The following is a 12,216-nucleotide window of genomic DNA, read 5'->3' as shown; positions in this document are numbered from 1 at the left end:
TACGTTTAGTTTCGTAAGTTTAAAAATTAGAGTGAATCGACCTATTATGAAATTTGATGGTATAGGAATATTATTAATGTTTGTATATGGGTTTTTACGATATTTCAATTTGTTTGTGAGTTATGAGAATTTATAATTTACGCATAACTTTCTAAGAAATTGGACTATCGTAAAAACTCACATACAAACACAGATAAAGTATTTACCATCAAGTTTCATAATCGATAATTAAAAAAAAGAATATACAAATCATAAAACAAAATATTCTATGAATATATATTTTAATATAATGTCACACAATAACATTTGTAATATTTAAATAAAAATAAAATTACTTAATTTATATAAAATAATATATTAATACAATAAGTATATGTAAAATTTAAATAAACAGGTATTAATTCTTGTAAAATAAATAAAAACTACATGCTATCCTGTGAATATAAGTTATAAGCTTTGGGACAAATATTATATAATTATGTTTATATTGTATACCGGCTGATTCTTCTATAAAAAAACACTAAATATTTCAAATATTAAATTTTAGTAAATTTTTTTGCATAGTTTCAAGTCACTTTAAAAATATCGTTTTGTTATTGTTATTTTTTATATTTTTTATCCTTATAATTTTTTAAGTTTTTTACTTTTTCGTATGACAACATAGGGTTTTCATTTTATATTCAAAAGCAGAATTCTTAGTATTTTGATTCATGAAAATTGAATTTGGTCCACTCATCAAAAATTTGAATATTTATAACTGATTCAAAAAAGTAAAAAACTTAATTTTTTAATAAAAACGATATTTTTAAAGTGACTTGAAACTATGCAAAAAAATATTTTCAAAAAAATTTACATTTTTGAATTTTTAAGTGTTTTTTGATATAGAATCACCCTGTTTATTTACGTGCCTGGTACGGAACAATAGTATACTGTTTATTTCGTACGCTCCGTCACACACCGACCGTCCTGTGTAGGTGTGTGTACAATGTACATGTGTGTGTATACTTATTAAATTTCAACCCGAAATTACGAAAGTAAATATTATATAATGAGAGACGCTCCCTTGGAATGCGTACCAACGCTGGTTCAAAACTTAGGCAGTGGGTGACATTTTTCTTCGGGCAAGTCACAATGTCCGGATGAGAAAAGTGCCACCATCCACTAGCTAGGCATGCCAGAAAAAAAAATCTGCCAAACTAACAAACACACGTGTTTAAACCTACAATACCCTCCCCCACAGTTAAAAAAACCACCCAATGGCCTAAGTATCCGCATGTCATCATTATATTATATCCTACACCGACGCGTTTGAAGTCGTGCACCTAAAATTTGGCAATATCGTTTATTATTTGGGTCAAATATACTTTGGATGGTGCACGTGCAGTATAAATCACAATATCATTTACCAAACACCACTGTGCATTCAGTGTATTTTCTTCAAACATTTTCGACCTCTCATAAAAACATTTATATACTCTACCTATATGTATAGCAGGGGTCCCGCACCGGGCGTTTTAACATTTTAAGAAAGTTTTCCATACTCTATTATAACTATACATAAACGACAAAGACCTGTGTATTATGTCGTACCGTCGTCCGAGGAGACCAAACATACGGGCTATACGACGCCGGAGTCCGGACCCTCACCCTCCATTATTATAAAATCGAGTTTATAAATCATGGCGATAATAAATAATTGTTACCATCGACTTATCTGGACATTTCATCCTGCACGTGTGTAAATAATATAACCTTTTTTCATTTGTTGGTGTTTAATTTTTTTTTCCGAAAACCGAAAATACACTGCAGTTCGTCGGCCGTCAATATAATTTATGACGGTTTTAATATCCTCCGGTCTAATGGGGTTGGTAAAATGTTTTTTTTTCTTTTCGAGAACTATAATAACTTAAAACTCGTCAAATATATGCCATTGGTTTCGGCCTCTCATAAACACATTTATATACTCTACCTATATGTATAGCAGGGGTCCCGCACCAGGCGTTTTAACATTTTAAGAAAGTTTTCCATACTCTATTATAACTATACATAAACGACAAAGACCTGTGTATTATGTCGTACCGTCGTCCGAGGAGACCAAACATACGGGCTATACGACGCCGGAGTCCGGACCCTCACCCTCCATTATTATAAAATCGAGTTTATAAATCATGGCGATAATAAATAATTGTTACCATCGACTTATCTGGACATTTCATCCTGCACGTGTGTAAATAATATAACCTTTTTTCATTTGTTGTGTTTAATTTTTTTTTCCGAAAACCGAAAATACACTGCAGTTCGTCGGCCGTCAATATAATTTATGACGGTTTTAATATCCTCCGGTCTAATGGGGTTGGTAAAATGTTTTTTTTTCTTTTCGAGAACTATAATAACTTAAAACTCGTCAAATATATGCCATTGGTTTCGGCCTCTCATAAACACATTTATATACTCTACCTTTATGTATAGCATTGGTTCCGCACCAGGCGTTTTAACATCCGGATAACCATACACACGTATTTTATTTTGGTACCCTTTGTCCCTTACTGCTATCCGAATACTCTCTTCTCCCCACCCCAACTGGTTATGACCCGACCACCTTCAATGATACAATACTTCATGTATTACCGATTCACGCCTGCATTGAGTGTTTGTTTAATTTCCACACGGCCCACACAATATTATATTCTGTATGCGCTCGCGCCTTAGGTAGGTACTCCTTAGCCCAGATGTATTGTTAAACGTGTCCAGCAACTATACGCACATTGATATAATATATTCCTTTATATATATTATATTATTATAACAATATTATATCCACTCGCATGGGGTCCACAAACCACTTTGGTCATTGAATCATTTGTTTTAATTTTGTTAGAGATGTAACAGCGAAACGAATAATATTATATAGGTATTTTATAATATACCCCATAGGGTATACAAAATAAATATATCTCGACATATCGTTGCACACCCTTATGTTAATAATAACCAGAAGAGGCGTCTTACCGTAACATATTGTTATATGGTTAAAATAGTAGTAATAGTATATAAGTACTAATAATATTGTATAAGTATATATAGGTACAACAAAATAAAATACAATAATAGGTAGGTAGGTATTGAAAACGATACATCGATACGTAACTACCAGATGGTGAAATTTTTTTATGATATGTACTAGGTATTATATAAGTCATGATAATATATATAATAATATATCTCTATAAGGTATTTTTTACTTATATTATAGTAAATCGACTAAAACTATATTTAAAAAATGTTGAGTCGATTGCTGGTGTTAGTCTCTACTTGGCGATTTAAACTTGATTGTGGATAAGTATAGTATATGTATGATGTCTATATTATAGTAAATATGTTCGTACTCGAGTACTTGACGATTAGTGGATCTAGAGGTTCCTCAAGGGGGGAAGAGGAATTTAAAAATAAAATAATTAAATTATATTAGGTATATATGCGTAATTGACAGCTGGTTAACAAAATGATACGACGTCGTTAAATATGTGCTATTAGGTGACTAGGAGAGTCACATGAATGGAATTGTCTACTGCAGCGGTGCCCTCTAATAAATATGGACCTTATACTACTATAATAATAGTACCTATACTTTTACTATGATAATAACTCAATGAACAATAAAATTATAAAATAATGCCAATATAAAATGTTGTTAAATTTACGTTTCAAAATGTATACGGTAGATATTACCTATAAGTAATAACGTTATACATTTATAACATTATAAATGGAGTCCATGTGTACAATGCAAAGTTAGTTTTACGTTTTTTAATTCAAACAATAAAAGAAAATAGCACTTATCATAATATATCTGTAATTGTGTACATTTTTATAAATTATAAAGTAAGTTATGATAGGGACTGTAGTATATTATGTGTCAGTTGTGGGACTAGAATTTTTTAACCAGCCTTTTATAAATAATTATTTAAAAAAAAACTATCAAATTATATTAGGTATATTCATGATAAACCTACATTAATTTTATGATTTTCTAAGGGATTACCTAGTATTATGTGAAATTATACTGTCAGCAAACAAGTCTATAGTTAATGATAATAGTATAAACAATAATTACAGAATATTTGAATTATGAAAAAATCACAAAGCAAGTGAGTGTGCTAAATCGCACTATCACCCCCCCCCCCCCTACTCGAATCCTCTATACTAACCTCAACGTTCATATTATGTTATGTATTCCTGGTTGTTACTTGCTGTTAACCTTCCCAAATGTTCCGAGTGTGACATAAATTAGCAACAGTACTCAGTAATATTATTATATAAGCCACTATAAACAGGGCCTTCTGACGGGAAGGAGGAAGTACAACTGGATCATTGTTACCCTGGCTCCATTTAGGAGAAATTTCTAGTGGCCCCCTTTGTGCGTTAGTCAGATAATAATACTAATAATTATAGGACTACTTGGCATTACCCATTATATAGGGCCCTTGGGCCCATCATTGATAAAATCCTCTTTATTTATGAAATTTCAATAAAACAATCTTATGTCTTTTTCCATAGTCTGTAACAAAGGTAAACATATTACGTTTTCAATTATCTTAAATGATAATAATTATAATGTATTATTGTAGTGATGCCGAAAGAAGATTATTAATGATAAATATCTAAACATTTATTCATAGAAAATCGTTATTCCAAGTACCTAGGTACCTTCCCACCTATCGACTTACCTAGTATAAGTGCGCATAGCAGTGTCAGGCAGTGACTAAAGTTATTATTTAAATACTGATGAATGAAGACTGTTAGCTAGATATTATTTATTAACACCTATATAACGCGTTATAAATTTGGTTGGTTAATTTTTGAATCTCTGAGACTATTTTTTGTACCATATCGTGTTATTATAATTTATGGGCCCCGAAACGGTTTGAGACGGCTCTGACTAAAAATGCTACAATAACTATATAGGCATGTTAATAATATTTAAATATCATACTATACCCGTCCAAATAAGTAAATTTAGTCGTAGATGGATACTCATCGCCTTGGATATTAAACCTAGCCTTTTTTTCAAAAAAATAATTAGCCATGGGCTTAATGTGTATAATCATTATATATAAGAAGGATAATATATATTTATATAATATAATATATTATAATGTATATGTCCACACACACAAATTGTCAAGAACTACACAAGGCCACAATAGACCATAAATGTAATCCATTGGAAACACATCCGGTCTCAAATAAGAGATCTGAGCAGTGTATAGACATGTTTTAATATGATCAAGATTATATTATTGCCTGTACTTATGTTATAAATGCGTATTATACAATTTATTACATAATAATATGGGATTAGGTAGGTACTATGTATGTATGCCATATTTGCAATAGTTGTATAACGTGAGAATGTTTATATCGTTTCCAAATTCCAATACCTATATAATAATAACATTCCTACGGGCTACAACTTTTGTAAACATGGCATAGGTATATATATATATATAAGGGGCGTTGTCGATAACAATACAATATATAGTACCTACCTGATCCCATACTACACCTATAGGTATATATCCTGTATATTTCTTTTGTGTAGTTTTTTTTTCGTTTTGAACATTGTATTTTTCACGTTTTTATAGTTATAACCTACCTACATTAAAATATTGAAATGTTGCTAAAATGTGTTTAAAGAGCAGCGTATACATATAGGACATATTATATTTTACAAGACCGAATAGGCATCGCGGTAAGAGAGTTTTTAGTATTTTTTCTTACGTAGGTATCTATATATATATTTAGATAAACAATTTAATTTTTATAAAAATAAATAATAATATAATACATTTTGTCTGTCTTAGAATTAATTTAATAGATACAATTTTAATATTAGAGTTTCCCTGATAGCATTTTGTAATGATAATATTGTAATAATATTATTATAATGTTATAATAATATTTTCAGTCAACTAACTATGGTATATCTATTTACAATAATATAGGTAGGTAGGTATAATATGCCGAATTAAAACTATACCATTTGTAGCATGTCCGTATCTATACGACTATAGTTGTGACGGTAGTTGGATAGACATTTTTTATACTAAATTTAGTTTTGTAGAAGCAAGTGCGACATCTGGTAAACAGCATTGCAGCCTTATAAAGTAGGGTAAAATATGTGACATGGCATTGCTCTTAAATTGTCAAATGGTTGTGGTACTTCTGCACGGATATTAAATGTGAGAATGACTTCGATTATAATTATACATATTTTCCCATAAATACCACCCATCGTGTCGAATCGTGAGAACCTACCAGCAAATGATCAATTGTCCGTCAATCGTCTGCAATATAATTAAACTGCAGATACTTGATTATAGTACTTAATATTCAATTTAGGATGATAAATACCAAAATACAAATAAAATGATAAATATCCCCTGTAGGTACCTATTAACATTTCTCGATTGGCGGCTATTAACAAAATGGTGCGTGGATATAGGTTCTACGTTAATGTGCTATACCTAAACCTAAATGAGTCACTTGATCGGAATAATTGTCTACAGCATTAAGCGTGTAATCAATTTAGAATGATAAATACAAATAATACATCAATAGTCAATACACATCCGTTGTATTAACATTTCTTAATTGACAGCTGGTTAACAAAATGATATGACATCGTTATAACGACATAATTATAATTATGTGCTATTAAAGCCATAGTAGCTAGTTGACTAGGTGAGTCACTTGAATGGAATTTTCTACTGCGGCGGCGCCTCTAATAAACATGGACCTTATGCTAGTACTTATACTTAGTATAAGGTCTATGATAATAACTATACAAACAATAAAATCATAAAACAATATCAATACAAAATGTAGTTTAATTTACGTTTCAAATGTATACTGTAGATAAGTAAACGTTATAAATGTATAATATTATAAATGGAGTCCATGTGTATAATGGAAAGTTTTTGCTGCGTTAGTTTTACGTCTTTGTATTCGAACAATAAAATAAAATAGAACTTCACATATGTACATATGTGTAAATTTCTATAAATTATAGGCACCGTGACTAGGCCGAAGAAAAATGCCAGCCACGGCCGGGTTTGAACTGGCGCCGATGTGCGTCGCAACCGACGCCTTAATCCGCTCGGCCACTCCGTCCCACAATTATTAATTATCGCTATAGCAAATTATAGTTAAAGAAACGCGAACCACCAGTCATAGGGAGATTGGAAGACAAATTATAATTTTGCCTTATTTTGTACTTGATCATTATTATTATAATACATTTTAGTGGCAGAGTGAATAGCTATTTTTTGAGGCGATCGCCTAATGCAAAAGTGGGATTAGGTATCCTCTATCACTAATGACTCCAGTCTTCAAGACCTACACGGCTAGACTAGTAAGATATAAGAAGATCTTGGCTTAATGTTTTTATTTTGTCCGAGTTAATATACATGTCAATCATTTTTACTTGGAAAAAAAACCGGGCTGATTTAAAATCGTCCGCAAAAACACGGTGAAACCAAATTTTAAAGCGATTTTTTTTTAATTTTTGTGTTTAATAAATGCAAAAGGAAATACATGTACTGATATTCATTTGTAAACTCTATAGAATCCGACTATAAAAAAATAATAAGGCTTATAATAAAATGTAATTTTAAATGATTTAAAAATCAAGATTACCTACCTACCTATATTCGTTTTTGATTTGATTTAGTATAACTTGAAAACGTAATTTTGATTATTTTTTTTAATACAATTTTACAATATTCTATGTATGCAATAATGTAAGTATTACTTGAATGTTTAAATTAATAATGGACTATCTAATACTATTTTCGTTTTTATTAGCAACATTGACGAACACAAATATTAATATTTTATTTATAATATTTTATATTTATATTCTTATATACCTACTGTACCTAGTAGTTTATTTTAGCAAATTGAAATATTATAGTATTTGTAACTTGTATATATTGTTTAATATTATCATGTTAACTCCAATTTTGGTAAAATGAACCCATTATACGTTGGAATTTATTTGTGTATCCAATTCAAAATTAATATATTCGGCTTCCAACATTTTATTTTATATAAAAACTGTATAAATTAATTAATATTATGAATACATTAATATTACTTTTAATTTAAAATGTAATTACTAATTTACTGTTATTTTATATAGGTACCTACTTTATTTAAACAGCTCTAAATTATTTATGTTATCTACACCGTAGTATTATTATCTTGTATCTATCATCTATTGATTTATATTGTATAATTTCTTACATAATTAAATCTATGTTCTGATTATTATTATTGTAAATGGTATGTTAAACTATAGAACTCTTAACCTTAATACAAACTATAGCTTATAGGGGTTTACTAACTTTTTATTTAAATATTATGTATAATGAATACATGTATTGTTTTTATTATAATATTAATATTGGTGATTTTTTTATTGGAAATAGTATTATTATGACGTGTTAATTAATTATATTTTATTAAATAGGGTAACGTTTATCGATTTGCATTGTATATTATTGTTTAGTATTTTTACACTTATTTTTTTGTCCGGGACGAAATCATCCCTTTCGGTGGAGGGGGAGGGAGCCCAATGGGTTAGATAGTAGTTAGGTGGAATGTACGGGGGGGAGGAAACATTATAGATTCAAAAAATACTAGGAACCTACATGGTAGCTACCCACTTGTAATACAAATAAAGGTATGAATGCTAACCGTATATGTCAGGGGTCGGCAACCTTAATATACTATATGGAAATTACGATTGGTAATTAACTTGTCTATAGACATAAATGGTAGTTTAATTTCTTACCTGTCGCAAATCCTTTGATGAAACTCTTTGTCCTTTGTCCTACAATGTACCTACCGATGTTGAAGATTCTCAGAGCTCAGGGAATGTAGAGGAAACAGGAATCATACTATCGTAATAACTGAACACTTATTTTAATTTTAAAAGGTTAAAGACTACGCGTAGGTACGATTTGAGTTTATGGAGTATATAAGACTATGCAGACAAAAAAAACTATGTATGCACGATTAGGAAACGAGAACGCAGTGCTCTAGATGACCTGTTTGGAGGCGCGTTTTATGCTATTTTTTAGAGGTAGAATGGTCCTTAGCGTGTTATATTTTTATTGAAAACAATAAATATCACAATTATTATTGTAGGTAATTAAATATTATTTTAGTGTACACATTACGTTGATGGGCAGTCGTGTTATCGTAGTGCTTTTTACATATGTTATTTGCCTAATTTATGATGATATTTCTAATAGTATAAATAATTTAATGTTTAATAAGATTTTTTGCTTGACATTTCAAATATAAGAATGTAAAATATTATGATTAAAGATAATTTTAATATAAATAGTATACCTACATCTGTGTGACATAATTTTGTCGTAGTACTTTGTACTTTGTGTCCTTGTACATCATAATGGTTGTGGATATTTTTAATAATATAACTTAATATCATCGAATAATAGTGTATCATAAAATATATTGGTATCATGACATACTGTATATTATTGTTTAAATTATATAATATACCTACATTAAATGTAGGTACTTACATCTATCCTAAAATTTAGGAAGTAAGTATCATCCGTATCGGCTCTCGTTTGTCCAGAGTATACCAGAACTACACATACATACATTTAAATATTATAGAGGATAAGCTATAACAGTTACACTATTTTAGTCTTCCACCCTGGTAATTTTTCCTTGTTTAAATTAATCAATAAATTTCTGTATAACACCCCAGACAGCAATTTTTTGCTTAATAATATTAGTATAACGTTATTATAACACTATTATAATATTATTTTTACAAAATCCTGTCTGGGACTACAAATGGAAAAATGTTTCTAATATATGATATGTATATATATTTAAGTAATTATTTGTATGAACGCAGGACCCTCGTAAGTCCGGTTCCCATGGGTCCTTCTGTCCCTCCCCTATGACAAAAATGAATGAAATAAACAGAAAAACGCACTACACTTCTAAATCAAACGAAAAATAACTGCAGATAATATTTGAAAATTTTATATAACTGACAATATATTATGCGATCGTCTAGCTATTCGTTATTGTAATCGGTGACACGTCAAAAATTCGTTATCGTAATCCGACGCAATATGGGCATATGGCCTCTCAATGGACGGCAAGGAATAACGACCAGGAGCTGATATGGATTCATTGCCGTCTAGCGGGAGCTGATACGTTATCATCCTTTAAGAAATTATTAAAGATAATTATTACAATTGTTTAAATTAATAACTTGTACCCTTATACAGTCAGAAAATGATTTTTAAGTTGTATATATATATTGAAAAATAGATAAAATATTATTATAATGTTATTATGTATTATACTAGTAAAAACACTAATTTGTATAATTTAGTAGAGTGCCAAACTATACAATATATAGTTTAATTTAAGAAATTGTATAATTGTTTAATTGTATTTTATTTATTTTCATAAACTTTGTTTTAACAAATATATATATAAACTTAATTCTGTTGTTAATATTATAATAGTATTAACCTCCATCCATTTTATACCTACATAATTTACATTTATTACTTATTTGCATAATTTTGATGTTTAATAATATATCGTAGTATTAAACAATATCCTAAGTAGGTATACAATAAAAGAGTATTTATTTAATTAAAAGTATTTTCCAAAAATATATTTAATTAATAATCGATTCCGTGATTATTTTTTTTAATTTTTAAAATAATTGTCAATATTATCAACGAGATCGCATGTTTCATAGTACCAACCTAATGGGTCACCAAAATATGAAAACTGCATTTTGTGGTGGCGGAAAAGGAAAATATATAATATTGTACTGGCGGTAACTGGTTAGCGGACTTGGCAGTAGGTTCGATGGATAACCCGTCCCTGAATACGTTTGGAAAGAAATATTTTGCCACACTCGTTAAACGGCCATCTTCGAGCACAAAATTGTTTTTAACACACAATAATAATGGTGTGGTAGAGGAAACGATATTATACAATTTCCAATGCTTAAGTCACGTCTCACGGTGTATTCTCAATCTATGCGCGTTGATACATTATGTAGAAATAATTAATGGTTTTCGATCTCGGGACGCCAACACGTAAATAGTTATAACTTATGTATAACTGAAGGGCGTAGACATGATATGTCATCGTCTGGTTCGGGTCACACAAAATGCAGTCCAAAACCACTCAGCGTGGGACGTGTTTTTTTTTTATTCGAATGGTCGCGACGGTAAACTGGTGACAGAACCTTTTTTTCGTCTGTACTTCTCAGACCAGTTTATATATTTATTAGTGCTGCTACGGACGCCTATGCGATTAGTCACGGACGAAAAATATAAACACACACACACACACACACACACACACACACACACACACACACACACACACACACACACACACACACACAAACACACTCACGTTTGAAGGAATGTGGTGTATATTATAAAGATATATTATTTAGGGGAAAAAAATGCATAATAAACTGGTCCGGCTCGACGGGTATTAACCATCGATATTATAATACTAATTCCACCCTCTGTTCGTGCCGCCATCCCACCCTCTCCGTGGTCATATTATTGTATTTTTAAGAATGACAAAAAAAACCACAGCCGTCCGACACTCGCTCACACATACAAAAGCAGGTGTGCGCATTTATATATAATATATATGTTAGCGTAAATGTATGAAATTCCATAATTCTATAAAATAACTAGTAATATTTTTATTCGGTACTTTCAATTAATATAACAATTACAATAATGTGATAACAGTGAAATATAGATTTTATAAACTAACAATAAGGGTTCTGTACTTCTGTTAATGTATTTAAAACCATTATTTTATTTACATTATTTTTATTACAAATTACAAAAAAAATCAAATGTTAGTATTAAGTCAAACACACCCTACATTATTATATAAAATATAAATATTCATTTAATTTTAATTTTTTTCAGTTCATATATTATCATTCTGTCTTTACCGCCGTGACCAATAGATAGGTCAGATAGGGTGATGTTAAGTAAAATATCGTATAATTCTTCCTCGGTGATGTAAAATATAATAGCAGAATTATTTTTCATTGGCCGTGCAAGTTTTTCATAACCATAAGCTTCTAATACATCATAGTATCAT

This window comes from Acyrthosiphon pisum, chromosome A2 (assembly GCF_005508785.2).
Source record: "Acyrthosiphon pisum isolate AL4f chromosome A2, pea_aphid_22Mar2018_4r6ur, whole genome shotgun sequence".
Taxonomy (NCBI): Eukaryota; Metazoa; Arthropoda; class Insecta; order Hemiptera; family Aphididae; genus Acyrthosiphon; species Acyrthosiphon pisum.
Note: the sequence above shows the minus strand (reverse complement) of the source record.